This window comes from Myotis lucifugus, unplaced genomic scaffold (genome assembly GCF_000147115.1).
Source record: "Myotis lucifugus unplaced genomic scaffold, Myoluc2.0 scaffold_95, whole genome shotgun sequence".
NCBI classification, from domain to species: domain Eukaryota; kingdom Metazoa; phylum Chordata; class Mammalia; order Chiroptera; family Vespertilionidae; genus Myotis; species Myotis lucifugus.
The window spans coordinates 1,210,369-1,223,855 of record NW_005871143.1 but is presented as its reverse complement, the minus strand read 5'-3'; the positions used below and the strand labels follow the sequence as shown (position 1 = coordinate 1,223,855).

The following is a 13,487-nucleotide window of genomic DNA, read 5'->3' as shown; positions in this document are numbered from 1 at the left end:
ACCAGGCTGACAAGGGCCAGATGTGTGCGCCCCCTACAGGCAGCAGCTGCAGACACGCACAATGTCACCTTGCTATGACTTTGGGAAGCTGTGAGGTCCCGCTGTGGGGATCACGTGCCCTGGGGTTACAGTGGTCCTCCTACCCAGACACTCTTTTCTATGCTCTGATTTTTAAAAAAACACAATATGGCAGCAGCCTTCAGCCTCTGATCCTTGTCTATATGAAGCAATCGCCATATCCTTTTTAAAAAAATCTTTTCATATCCCTATTATTACACACTTTTCTCCGACGCCCCTCCACTCAACTCCCATCACCAGCTTACACACCCCACCCTGGTCTGCAATTTTACTTTATTTTGCCAATGATTTAGTGGTCCTTTTTGGTTTTGCTTGAATATCACTAACAAACATCACGATAAAAGTACAAATGGCACAAGACCAGGTCCCCCAACTACAATGACTATGATCAGTTTATGTTGAAGGTGGAGGTTTAGGGATTTGGTGTCTCAACATCAAAGAGCATTTCAGTTATAATAGGGTTTCTCATATGATGAGAGGCACTTTAAAGACTGGGACAGAAACAAAAATAAGAAGACCTAAAATATTAATGCTGAAGAAATATCTGTGTCGAAAGAGTAGTGTCAATTATTTACTCTCCCGACCTGCAGCCTTTTAAAGTCCAGGTAACTGTGTTCTGCGTAGCCTTCTCTTATAGAATGCACTACATAATTTACACCCGGTACTCTCAAGTCAATGAAATGCAGTGCTATTTTCAAAACAATGACAGAATAAAATTAAACTACAATGCATCAAAAACAGTTGCCCTTTTTGGCTGCTTAAAAAACACCGATAATGATCTAGAGATTTCAAGAGTCACCCATGAGCACGGGAACTGTATGAGCTCTCATATTCCCATACCAACTAGCAAAGTTATATAAGATAGATCTACTCAAAGCCCACCATTACAGACGCCCCCTGCTGGCTCTACACTAGCACTGATCCAATAAGACCCCACAAGATTTCACTAAGGATGTTCATGCAAAGTAGTATGTCAGAATCTGAAATTAGAACATTTGCATATAGTAGGCCCAGGCAGTAAGGGAATAGGTTAATTAGTGCAAGACAGCTTCAGGGAAGAAAAAGCAGCAGCAGAAAAGTCCTTTCAAAGCCAAGCAAAATGTCAAACACATTCAGAAATAGGTCCATTAGCAATGCAAATGTGAAATTGCCCATACAACTGAATGCACAATATACAAAACGAGAAAACCCCTTTGAAGGTACTCTTTAAAGAACCCAGTTTGAAGAAGAATGCTGACTTGGTTCTCAGGAGTGCCCTGGCTTATTTACATTGCTTATTTAGAGCTGTTCTTCTGCTAATGGACCACTAAGACTTGGCCTTGACAAATTCATATATTTTCTTTTAAAAAGTTATCCATTGATAAACATCCTTTCTTAATAATAATAAAATAATAATAATAATAATAAAACCAAGAATATAAAGATAAAGACTGAACTGGACCCAAAAGGGCCAAACTGATAAAAATTCAACCCATCCTCCTCCCACATTTGGAAGGACCATGCCTGCTATTACCAGTGCAGCTTGGAGGAGACGAGGATCTAATTCTGGGGATGTGCCCCTTCCCTGTGCTCCATTATCTCTCTGTAGTGTCAGTATATCCTATCAGGGAGAAGCACTGTGAGGACAGGGACTGTGTCTTGCTCTTTCATATATATATTTTACTGATTTCAGAGAGGAAGGGAGAAGGAGAGAGAGAGAGAGAGAAACATCAATGATGAGAGAGAATTATTGACCGGCTGCCTAGGGATCAAGCCTGCAGCCTGGGCATGTGTCCTGACCAGAATCGAATCCCAGACCCTTCAGTCCACAGGTGGACACTCTATCCACGGAGCCAAACCTGCTAGGGCTGTGTCTTGCTCTTTGCAGTGAACCACCAGAGGGCGCCAGAGTATGCTACCATGTCCATGTCTCTGGTACATTGGGTGACTAATGGATAGAAAAGAAGGAAGAGGTCAATAATGAAGGTAGAAAAGTGCAGTAGGGAAAAGGAAGGAAGAGAGTAAGGGATAAGAAAGAAGAAAAAAGGAGAGTGGTATTTCTGCTTTTAGGGTCTCTTTCCAGCTGCAGACAAATGGCCTCTGTGTCCCCAATCGCCTTCTCAGGGCTGAAACCCAATGATTCAGCTGGGCCCCGAGGAGTTCACCTCCAATGTTCCCGCCACAACAGAACACTTTCTTTGAAACGTGGAGCCACACAAGAGTCCATAAACACAAAGTTACAAAAGAACCACAAATGCAGATCATACTGTTCAAACATCAGGAAGGCTAAAGTGGAGGGCGAGTTCATAGATGAATTGAGACATTTATTTAGGGTTTACTACATACAGTTTACCTGGTAATTACTGTTCTGAATACATTCATCTCCAGCATCTCTATATCTACATTTATATCTATCCCTTGATCAGTATTTTAAAATTTAGCTCAGTGGCCAAAGGCCTTGCCATTCCAAGGGTGGTCGTCAGACCAGCAACACCAGCACCCCAGCAGCTTTAGAAATGCAGAACCTCAGGCCCCACCCAGGCCTCCTGATCCAGCATCTGTATTTTAACACGATCCCCCGATGATTCACAGGCACAGCAAGGTTTCAGAAACTCAGTATAAGAATAAGTTTTCTGCTCATAAGCTCCCAAGCATAGTAAACATCTCTAGCCTCTTTCCCCTGGAGCAGGCACTGGGAACCCCAACCAGGGCTGCACATAAACAGAACTGATGGAGCCTTGCTGCTTATCTGCTAACTGATGGAGATAAGCAGCTAACATGGAGGTAAGATGCAGCTGTTTCCTTTGGTGTCTCCTAGACCAAGACGGTTCTAAATAACAGACGTTCCTTTTCTTCCGTCTTCAAGAAGTATAGAAAAACACACCTTTAAAAAGGCTAGTATCATACATTTTGTACAGGACTCGATCCTCTCCAGGAGGAAAAACAAACTTTAACAAAGAAAGCCACACATATCTTTGCTATAATACAAAACTGTTTCCCCCAGTACCATGGATGTAGGCTGTTTCAGAAATGATAAAAGAACCAAGATGCCTCTGTACCGAGAGATGTGGGAACATATCCCCACTGACTGCCAGTCCTATAAACAACAACCACGCGCTCTGAACGGAAGATGCTCCTAGGACGGGACACACGCCGTCCTGACAATGCATTCCGAGGTCGTGGCAATGAACTGGGCTGCTCGCCTAGCACACCCAGCCCGCAGAGTGTGAACCCACGCCTTTCTGGCATGGGTCTATGCAGAACAGAGGCATGACTACAGTTTTAAAGAGGAAGGAACACAGACTGCCGAGCTTGTCTGTTCTGGAAAAACCATCTGACCATTAGGAGACAGAACACCAGGGCCTGGTGGGAGAGGTCACTAGGACATGGCGAGGATTCTCTAATTCCTGGCACACCCCTCTCCTTTCTGTTTCATTTTATTACAAAGCTGGAAGATCCACACTTCATTAAAATATTAAATATTAAAAACAGGCCCAACCCTGACATCCTTGGGGTTTCTGGGATGGAGAAAGGTGGGGTGGATGATAGCATAATTAGATACCTTCATGGTTGCTGAACAGCATGTCCCAAAGGAAGTGGATCACACATTCATTCATCATTTACTTTGCCTCTGATGTGTACAGTGGACCTTAATTTTTCAATGTCAGCATGGAGCCAATGGTATGCCAGGACTCTATTTTTAGGTCTATTCTGTTCAACATTTTATTAGTGCTTTGGCTATCATATTCAGAGGTAACAGAAGGCTGGAAGGAATGCTTAATGTATTATTGCAATTAATATTCAAATATATCCCCAGAACCTGGAAGTGATGGCACAAAACCAAGAAATTTCAGATTAATGAGAGTAAATGTAAATACCTGCCCGTGGTTTCAACAGCTCAATTAGTTTAGTAGCAGAGCTGGAGAGAACGGCTGGCTTGAGTGTTTCCAATGAAAGAGTCTAGGGATTTTCTGTTGGACCATACATTCAATGTGAACCAACAGTTTGGTGTGGTGCCTAATAACTTGGAGTAATTATAAGCTTCATTTTTAAAAAAAGCACAGTGTTCAGAATAAGGGACTCAATACTGTAACAGTATGTGGCATCGTCAAAGTCACAGTTAGAGTACGGAGGCAAGGGGACACTGGCCCAAAACATATTTATCTGCTGGTTGCAAGTCTGTGCCCTCCAACCACATCTCTTCCTTTTTCCCACTCCCACCTCCTGCTCCTGGTAACCACCATTCTACTCTGTTTTTACAAGTTCAGTTGTTTTAGATTCCATGTCTAAGTGATATCATACATCATTTGTCCTCTGATTTATCTCACTTGGCATAATGCCCAAGTTTCCATTGTTTTAAGCTACCAAATTTGAGGTAATCTGTTACGGCAGTCCTAGGAAACACATACAAATAGCTTCCATATATTTATCATCTACTATATGCCAATAAGTCTATTTATTTATTTATCCTCATCCAAGGATATACTAGTATTCCCATTGATTTTTAGAGAGAGAGAAAGGGAAGGAGGACAGGAGAGAGGGAGACAAATAGATATGGATGTGAAAGAGAAACATTGAATGGGTGCCTCCCGTACATGCCCCGACCGGAGATCAAACCCATAACGTAGTTATGTGCCCTGACAGGGAATCAAACCTGCCATCTTTATGGTGTATGGGATGATGCTTCAACCACCCGAGCCTCCTGGCCAGGGTGCCAATAACTCTATTTATAAATATCTCATTTACTCCTCACAACAAACTCATGAGGTTTATATTTTTACCTCCACTTTGCAGATGGGGACGCTGAGGCTTGGCCAAGACCTTGCAGTCAGAGGGAGGACAGAGTTGGGTGTCTTGTTCTACCCAGGACACAGAGTAGACAGGTACTGGGATGCACTGTGGTGATGGCAGCGGAAGAGCAAATGTCCTTTCCTTTCTCATGTATAAATGGGGCAGGAAGCTAGGGGTAAGAGGGGCTGAAGATGTCAGGGAACCCGCACCACACCAGCACTAACCCTGGGCTGAAGCTGGTGTGCATTCCGTGTTACTGGCTGGGTTGGCTGAGGCAGAAAGATCAGACTCTTTTGACTTCACTGGCAAGTGAGCTGGGATCCCCAGCACCCCCAGCCCCAAGCTCAATGCCACCCACCCAACTGTGATCCAGGTCACGGTAGAGCAGAGACCACAGAGAGAACAACCTGCATGGTCAGACATGGAGCACTGTGGACATTAACATGCTGTCTACACAAACTATCTCCCTCTGGCATCACAAAAATCAAGTTCAAGGGTGCACGCAGGTGCAGCTGCGATGCATACCACACGGCTTTCTTTCTTTTTTTTTTAATAAAAAAATATATTTTTATTGATTTCAGAGAGGAAGGGAGGAGAGAGATGGAAATGATGAGAGGAAACCATCGATCGGATCGGCTGCCTCCTGCACGCCCCCTACTGGATCAAGCCCTGCAACCTGGTCATGTGTCCTGACTGGGAAGTGACCTCTTGATTCATAGGTCGATGCTCAACCACTGAGCCATGCTGGCCAGACGGGGGGCCTTTCTTTTGAGGCAGGGCCTTGTTGGGGAGGAGAGATTTCAGTGGGAAGGGGAAGGGCAGGAGAAAACAGACCCCATTCTATGTTGTTAGCACCAAAAATAATACTTTTTTTCAGTATTCATTTCAGGCAATGAATACGACAACTAAACTTAGTACAATGATTAAAAAATGTAAATCCATCTGAATGACACAGTCCCATTTGGGTGCTCCCGACTCCACGTGGCTCTGAGTCCAGTGGGCCAAACGGACTTGGCGTCACTGCAGGTTGAAGGCCCTCAGGGAGGCGCTGGAGGGGATCCTGCAGGCGCACAGCTGTGCTGGTGTTGTCTGTCTGTCTACTGAACTCCTCGACCCGGCATAGAACTACACTGCTGCCTCCCTCACCCTCAACGGGCTCCGTCATTGGCTGCTGTCAGCCCAAGGGGGAGACAGCACTCCTGAAGCCTTGGGTGGAGCTGCTCTTGGATTCTCGGCCTCTGCCACTACCTTTCCCAGTCACCACAATGACGGTGGCACTGGGCGTGTTGTGAGCGGGTTTTGCCACCTGTGGAAGCACCAGGATATCTGTCATGCAGGCGGGGCCCACTGCATGGGGACATGGCACATGTCTGTGTGCATGGGACAGGCGTGCAGGTGGGGCGATAAGGAGGAGGGAGGAGGATCGAGGCCTGCAGCAGGGCCGGGCTATCCCGGGAAGCTGGCTGGCCCGTGGGGAATGTCGCAGCCACGTCTGAGTAGCCAGTGTCCCCTGGCAGCCTGCCTGAGCTGGAATTCCTGGAAAGGCTCAAGACGGAAAAATCATCACTCAGAGGGATAACCATGTGATTGAAACGGGTCCCAGATGAACTGTCCAACAGAGGCTGAGGTTTTCAGAAAAGCGGGAAATGCCTTTCTGTCAAGACCTTCCCTGATTTGATACAAGAGCAAAGACCTTTCTGCTTGAAAGTGGCAGGCGAGCTGGACCAGTACCCAGGACGCCCACCTGCTTATCCTCCACGCCCCCGGCCAGGCCAGTGCCAAGCACTCATGCGCCGTGTGCAGTGTCCCCAACCCTCGGCACAGTGACTGGTCTCAGGCAGAGGCAGTTGGCCCCACTGGTCTCCCTGCTCCAGCTGGCACAACCAGGGGCAGAGAACTGGCCATGCTCACAGTTAGGATTGGGGTGGGGAGGACAGGAATCTGTCCTTCTTGACTCTCAAAGTAATGTCCTTAGCACTCTAGTGATTCTTAGCACTCACTACAGAATTCAGCAAGCATTCACATCCATTGCATATTTGAAATACAAAGATAAAACATTAATATCATCAATCCTGACAGGAAGGTAACATATTATTATACTATTATTACTAACTAGAGGCCCAGTGCATGAATTCGTGCACCAGTGGGGTTCCTCAGCCTGACCTGCGGGATCAGGCCGAAACTGGCTTTCCAACATCCCCTGAGGGGTCCTGGATTGCAAGAAGGCACAGGCCAGGTCAAGGGACCCCACTGGTGCACGATTAGGGCTGGGGAGGGACATGGGAGGTTGGCCAGCCAGGGAGGGGCTGCAGGAGGGCTCTAGGGCATGTCCGGCCTGTCTCACTCAGTCCCTATCTGCTGGACCCCAGCAGCAAGCTAACCTACCAGTCAGAGCGTTTTCCCCCTGGTGGTCAGTGCACATCATAGCAAGTGGTTGAGTGGCCTTAGCATATCATTAGCATATTTGCTTTGATTGCTTGAACAGCCAACCGGACGACTGGACACTTAGTATATTAGGCTTTTATTATATAGGATAAGAAGGAGGCCACAGAGAGTAGCAGAAAGAATAGGCTGTGGAGTAGGTGGAGTCCAGGTTGAAAACCTGGCTTTACCTCTAACTGCATATATAATTCTTTAATGTAATTTTTATTTGACTCAAAATTGAACATGCACCCAGTATAGGGAGGCAAGTGTTTCAACAGTGTGTAATCTCTGCCTATAAAGCGGGGAGGAATCGATCGGCACGGTGCCGACGTAGTGCACACACTCAGTAGATGGCAGCGATCACAGCTACAACTCAGCAAGTGCTTCCTGGTGCCTCCCGTTCTCACCCACCTTACTGCTGCTGACCTCTCCTGGCTCCACGATCAATCAATACAGTCCTTCCAACTACCAACTCTTTCAAGCAACTGGGTCCCCCCTCCCCCCCCCATACCTGTGATTTATACAAAAAAGAAAGTTAAGGATTTTTGATAATTTATTTTCTTTCTTCAGCCAAATGATGGGATTATATTTATAACAGTTTCCAATGCACAGGCCCCCATTCACACCAAGAAGCATGCAAGCAACTCAACATACACCAACAGAATGAAGAGAAAGGCCAGAGGTAAACGTAAGCCTGGCATTTCTCGGTGAGAGTTAAGTGTGATGGCTCCTTGTTCCACTCGGCCTGCTTTTCCGCAATACTTCTTGGATGAGTAATTCCCAAAAGGCACGGTGGGGAAATGCAGACTTCTTTCCACATCCCGCAGGAAGGCTGCCAGCTGTCTGCTCACACATGCTCTCCTGTGCTTCGCTACAACCACCCAGCACAGCCCAGCAGCAGCAGGAGGAGGCTGAATCTGTTCTAAGGCCACCAGGGGACTGGGTCTCTGAGGGATTAGATGGCCCACGTTTATGAATGTAAAACCTCTCCACCCAGATGCCTTCTGGAACTGAGGCATTCTGAGAGGGTCTTAGCGCACTCATTGCCCCATGTGGCTGGAAAGGAAAGCCGAGGCCCGTGGATCATCTATAAACTACCCCGTCATTCCTGCAGGGCTGTGTCACGGCGGCTTGCCTTCTGTGGTAGGCAGTCTTACCGTCTCTGGGACACTGTGCACCTTTTTAATCCCCTGGACCACCAAGGCGCCAAGACCTCCTGAGACCCACCTCCCCAAAGCAAAGCGGGTTGACAGAAGTTGCTGAGCCCTTCTTTGTGCAGGGCACAGAGATGTTTTACATGCCAGTGACCATCTGTGGATGATCGTCCTATTGTAAAGACAAGGATACTGAGGCACAGGGTGCAAGTGGCCAAAATAAAATGAAAATCTTGGTTTGCCTGTATAAACAACCTGGGCTCCAGTTCTTAGATTAGGCAGTGAACCTGCTGGTGTGTAGTGAAGAATTAACCCTGCCCTGGCCAGTGTGGTTCAGTTGGTTGAGCACTGTCCTGTACATGGAAAGGTCACTGATTTGATTCCCAGTAAGGGCACATGGCCAGGTTGTGGGCTCCATCCCTGGTCAGGGTGCATGTTGGAGGCCGCTGATCAATGTTTCTCTCTCTGTCAACTCCTCTCTAAAAATCAATTATATATATATATATATATATATATATATATATATATATATATATATGGATTAACTATAGCCAAACAGAGGTCTAGCCTTTGCCCTGGGCTACTGGGGGTGATGTCCAGGCCTCTGGAGTGGCCTGCCCCATATCAGTGTGTCTGTTTGCCTGGGGGCTTTGGCCACCAGATAGTCTAACAAAGCAACTGATGATGGGGCTCTGGCCACGTGGGATCAGTTCCAATCTCTGAGGAGCTAATGACTAGAGATATTTGCCAGGCCTCCGGGAAGGGCTGGGGACAAAAGATCCGCCACGTGGCAGTCTGTGATTGAGCTCCCATAAAAACACTGGGCCCCAAGGCTCCGGCGAGTTCCCCTGGTTGGCAGCACTCCCTGCGTCCTGTCACACACTGTGGCCACGACGCCACGGGAGGGGACGCCTGGAAGCCCCCAGTTTGGACCCCTCTGGGCCTCTGCCCTCTATGCCTCTCTCCTTGGCTAATTTTAACCTGTATCTTTTCTTTGTAATAAACTGCAACCATGAGCATAACAGCTTCCAGTGAGTTATCACACCTGAGGGTAGTTTGGGGAACCCTCCAAACTTGTAATTGGTGTCAGAAATTGAGGGCAGTCTCGTGGAAACGGATCTTTCTAACTTTATAGATGGCTCATAAACTCCTTATAGCCCATGCTGATTATATACTTAAATAGACAAAGTAATAAACATAAATAAAATCCATCAGGGTCCAGGGATAAGAATGTATCATGAAGCAAGGATTAGATCAATCCAAATTTGAGCACCCCTAAACAGTGGCCAGTGACAGGCAGGTGAATGCAACAGATGGGGGAGGAGAACACGCTGCCTGGTGTAATTCCATCTGGGCCAGGCCCTGTGGAGAAAGCCTGCCCATAAGAATTACCCAGCGGTTAAGCACACACATCTCGGTAGAATTAGCAGTTCAATTTTCTGGGTAGCCTGTTCACAGTGCTTGAGCAGTGGGAGAACCATCACCGGATGTGCAGGTGTCTCAATATCCTCCCTCCACTGAGTGGAACTGACTTACCAGCAATCTCCGTGGCCACTGACCCTGACCCTGACCAGCCCAGCATCCCATCCCCGGGCTCCAGCACTGGCTCTTAGGCTTTTGGAGGAAGTACTTCCTCAGAGCAGAGGAAGCTGCACACGTGCCTGGGGCAGGGCTGGGTTCACTGTGCCCTTGGTTATGCTGAACATGGTGTCTCAGTGGCAGCAGCCCTGAGCTGAGGAACAAGAAAGCTGGCAGCAGGGGTGCCAGGGCCACATTGTCCTCACTTGCAGACTAAGAAGTCAATCCTCATTGTACGTTGGGAGAATCCAGGGAGCTTTTTAACATCCACCCATGTCCAGACTCAGCCAGACCAACCGAATCAGAATTCCAGAAGGCGGGGCCAGCACTGGCATTGAAAAAGATGCACCAGGGGATTCTAATGTTCAGCCACAGGTGAGCACCCCTGCTACAACGATCTTTAGGGTCCCGGTTAACACCATCGCCTCCCCCCCCCCCGCCCCCCAGCAGAATGTCTCAATGATGTTTAAATACAGCTGCCAATCCTTTGCCCCGGCACTGACAATATGAACATGGTGTTCTCACCTTCCTTAACTGCGCTTTAAAAAAATTACATGCTCCCCACTACACACCCATAGGATAGCCATTACTTTAAAAAAAAGTTGGGGGGAAATAACAAGTCTTAGTGAGGATGTGAAGAAATGAGAACATTTGTGCATTGCTGGTGGGAATGTAAAGTGGTCCAAATGCTGTGGAAAACTGATTGGAAGTTCCTCAAAAAGTTAAATGTAGAATTAACGTAGAATCCAGCAATTCCACTTCTAGGCATGTGCCAGAGGAATGGAAAGCAAGGACTCCCACAGGTTCTGTGTGCCAGTGTTCACAGCAGTATTACTCACAAAAGCCAAGAGGTGGAAACAACCTGAATGCTCATCAACAGAGGACTGGATAGGCAACATGTGGTCTATCCGCACCGTGGACTATTACCCAGCCTGAAAGAGGAATGCAATTCGGATACTTTCTACCAGACGAGTATTATTTAAAGATTGAAAGATTGTGCTCAGTGAAAGAAGCCAGAAGCAGAAGGACAAATACTGTATGATTCCACTTATAGGAGGTACTTAGAATAGGCAAATTCACAGAGAAAGAGAGTAGAACAGAGGTTTCCAGGGGCCGGGGGAGGGGGCCGTGGGGAGTTACTGTGTCGTGTGCACACAGAATTACAGTTTGGAATGATGAAAATATTCTGGAGATAAGTGGGGTGATGACTGCACCAGAATGTGAATATACCTAATACCACTGAGATGTACGCTTAAAAATGGCTCAAGTAGTCAATTTGTTGTTATGGCTATTTTATCACAAGAAAAAATAACTTTTAAAAATTATACGTCATGATTTTAAAAGTTTGCAAACCAATTGCAATCCAATTGCAATTTTGTCTTTAAACTTCCACAGCCTCTCCACACCCAGTTTTCCTTGGAGCTACATGGATCCTCCAAATACCTGCTAGAGCCGGCCTGCTCTCCACGGCTGGACTCCAGGCATCTTTAAGGCCTTACAGCAAATGCACTTCCTCACATTACCATGGGGACTGTGAGCAATGAAAAGCTAAGAAGCATCATTTTAAGATGGTGCCCAAAGCTCTCTATCCTTTCATTACTTGCTCAAGACAGAAGGCTGCTTGTCCATGTCTTCTCCCCTGTACTAAACTCCCAGGTCATGTGGACCAGACCCCCAGGTGATGTCAGTCCCGCCCTCTAAATCAGGGGCCAGCACTTAGGAGAAGGGCCACCCAGTAAATGTATCCAGCCTCACAGGCCAGGCAGTTTCTGCCACAACTCCTCAACTCTGCCAGTGCCGTGTGAAAGCATCATAGATAACACGCAGACCAGTGGATGTGGCTGTGTACTGTTCCAGCCCTCAAGCATGTAAGCTCAAGCCTTAGTGTATACCTTCTGAGCACTTTCCCCTCCTGCCACCTTGTTGCCTGTTTTCCGATCCAGTGGTTCTCATACCTAAGTTCCCAGATGATGCAGACGCAGCTGGTCTGGGGACCATGCTTGAGCACCAGTGTTCTAAGCTATCTTTCAAGTCTCTCTTTAGATGTCACTTACTCGAGGTTCTCCCCACCCCACCCCTCGACCCTCACCCCTCTTCTTTGTGCCCCTCATCATTCTGCTCTATCCTATCATTCACACGCTGTCCTATAGCTCAGCTATCCTTCTGGTCCCCACCCAGGCTGCCACTGCCACTCCCTCCATGCCTCCGCCCATAGTGGGGCCCCTGAAGCTTGGCTAAGCCACTTAAGACCACTGCACTCTTGCTCATTCCTTCGTCCTCTGAAGCTTACACAACCACCACAATTTATCACTTCACTGCGCTTGCTGTACTTTTTACTTGTTTTCACGTGGTATCTTCTTCGTTATATTGTCAACTCCCCAGATGAGGATAGACTGAAATTTTATAGTCCTTTCAGATTCTAGGGCTGTGGTCCTTTATTTGTCGGTTACTGCCTCATCCCTCTCATCCCGTGTCAGTCTATCACAGTTCCGTCTTTCTTAGAAGTTGGCGACCAAAAGGCAAAGGGTTTCTCGATCTTCTTTTGCATTTTTTTGAGGTAACGATACAGTGTTGGATAAAAAAAAAAAAAGGAAGTCGAGTGTCATAAAACACTGTGTATTTGAAAAGCATCTGCATTTAGAGATTCCATTTCTAACACAAATTCTCCTGTGAGATTATTAGCCCCGGATGCTCCCTGCAGCAGGAAGTCTAAGTTCGCCATGTGAGACGTCGTTAAGATGTGTGTTGCACGGGGAGGGCTCTAAGAACCCACATCCCATTATCCAAAACTATGCCCAGACTGTCCTTACATCAATCCCAAGGAAGCGCTTCTGGTAGACTTCGGTTTACTGGAAGGAATGTGCATTTCCAAAGATAACAATTTTATTGAAACCAGCCTACATCAAGCGTGGAAAGCACAGGAAGACCAGCTGTAAAAATCAGCCAAGATAAGAATTCTCTATGAAAAAAAAAATGTTTGTTTTAAAATTAGGGGTATGACTCATACTCAGTGAATTGGATGGCTGAGTTCTGACCCTCAAAAGATGAATGGTTTCTTTTGAAAAGCGGAACAAGTGGGAAACCTATTTTCCACCTCCATTTATTTCAGAGAGGCTGCTTCGCGGAGCCCAAGACGCCCTGTGCTGTTTCCAATCACCAGCAAAATGGACAATGGGATGACTCGCCACCTAAGGCTGTTTTCAATCAAAAAGCTGAGTAATTACCGCAGCCCCTCCTGGGCTCACAGGAGGCCCAGCGCGAAGCCAGTGGGGCATGGAGGACGCTGAATGAGCTGCCAGAAACCCTACAGAATCTGGCTGCCAAACTGCTCCTCCTCCCCGACCCGCTACCCCATCAGAGCAGCCTCTGTTTGAATCCTGACTTCCCCATTCTACCAGCTGTGTGACTTTGAGCAAGTTGCATAAACTCTTCTGTGCCTCAGGTTCTTTTTCTATAAAGTGGCAATGAAAGACAATGCTACTG

At 47.0% G+C, this 13,487-nt stretch overlaps 1 protein-coding gene across 10 annotated transcripts in view; it reads right to left on the bottom strand.

The window, feature by feature from the left end:
- The window catches only part of ATXN1 (ataxin 1), a 403,499-nt gene that overhangs the window by 17,686 nt on the left and 372,326 nt on the right, over window positions 1-13,487 (bottom strand). Inside the window, exon 1 of one of the 10 annotated variants that reach the window (XM_023756494.1) lies at window positions 4,839-4,978. The exons of the other annotated variants lie outside the window; for them this stretch is intronic. The gene's annotated coding sequence lies outside the window, so the exon portion shown is untranslated. Of the gene's footprint in view, window positions 1-4,838; window positions 4,979-13,487 lie in introns of those variants that run through there. 10 annotated transcript variants of the gene reach the window in all.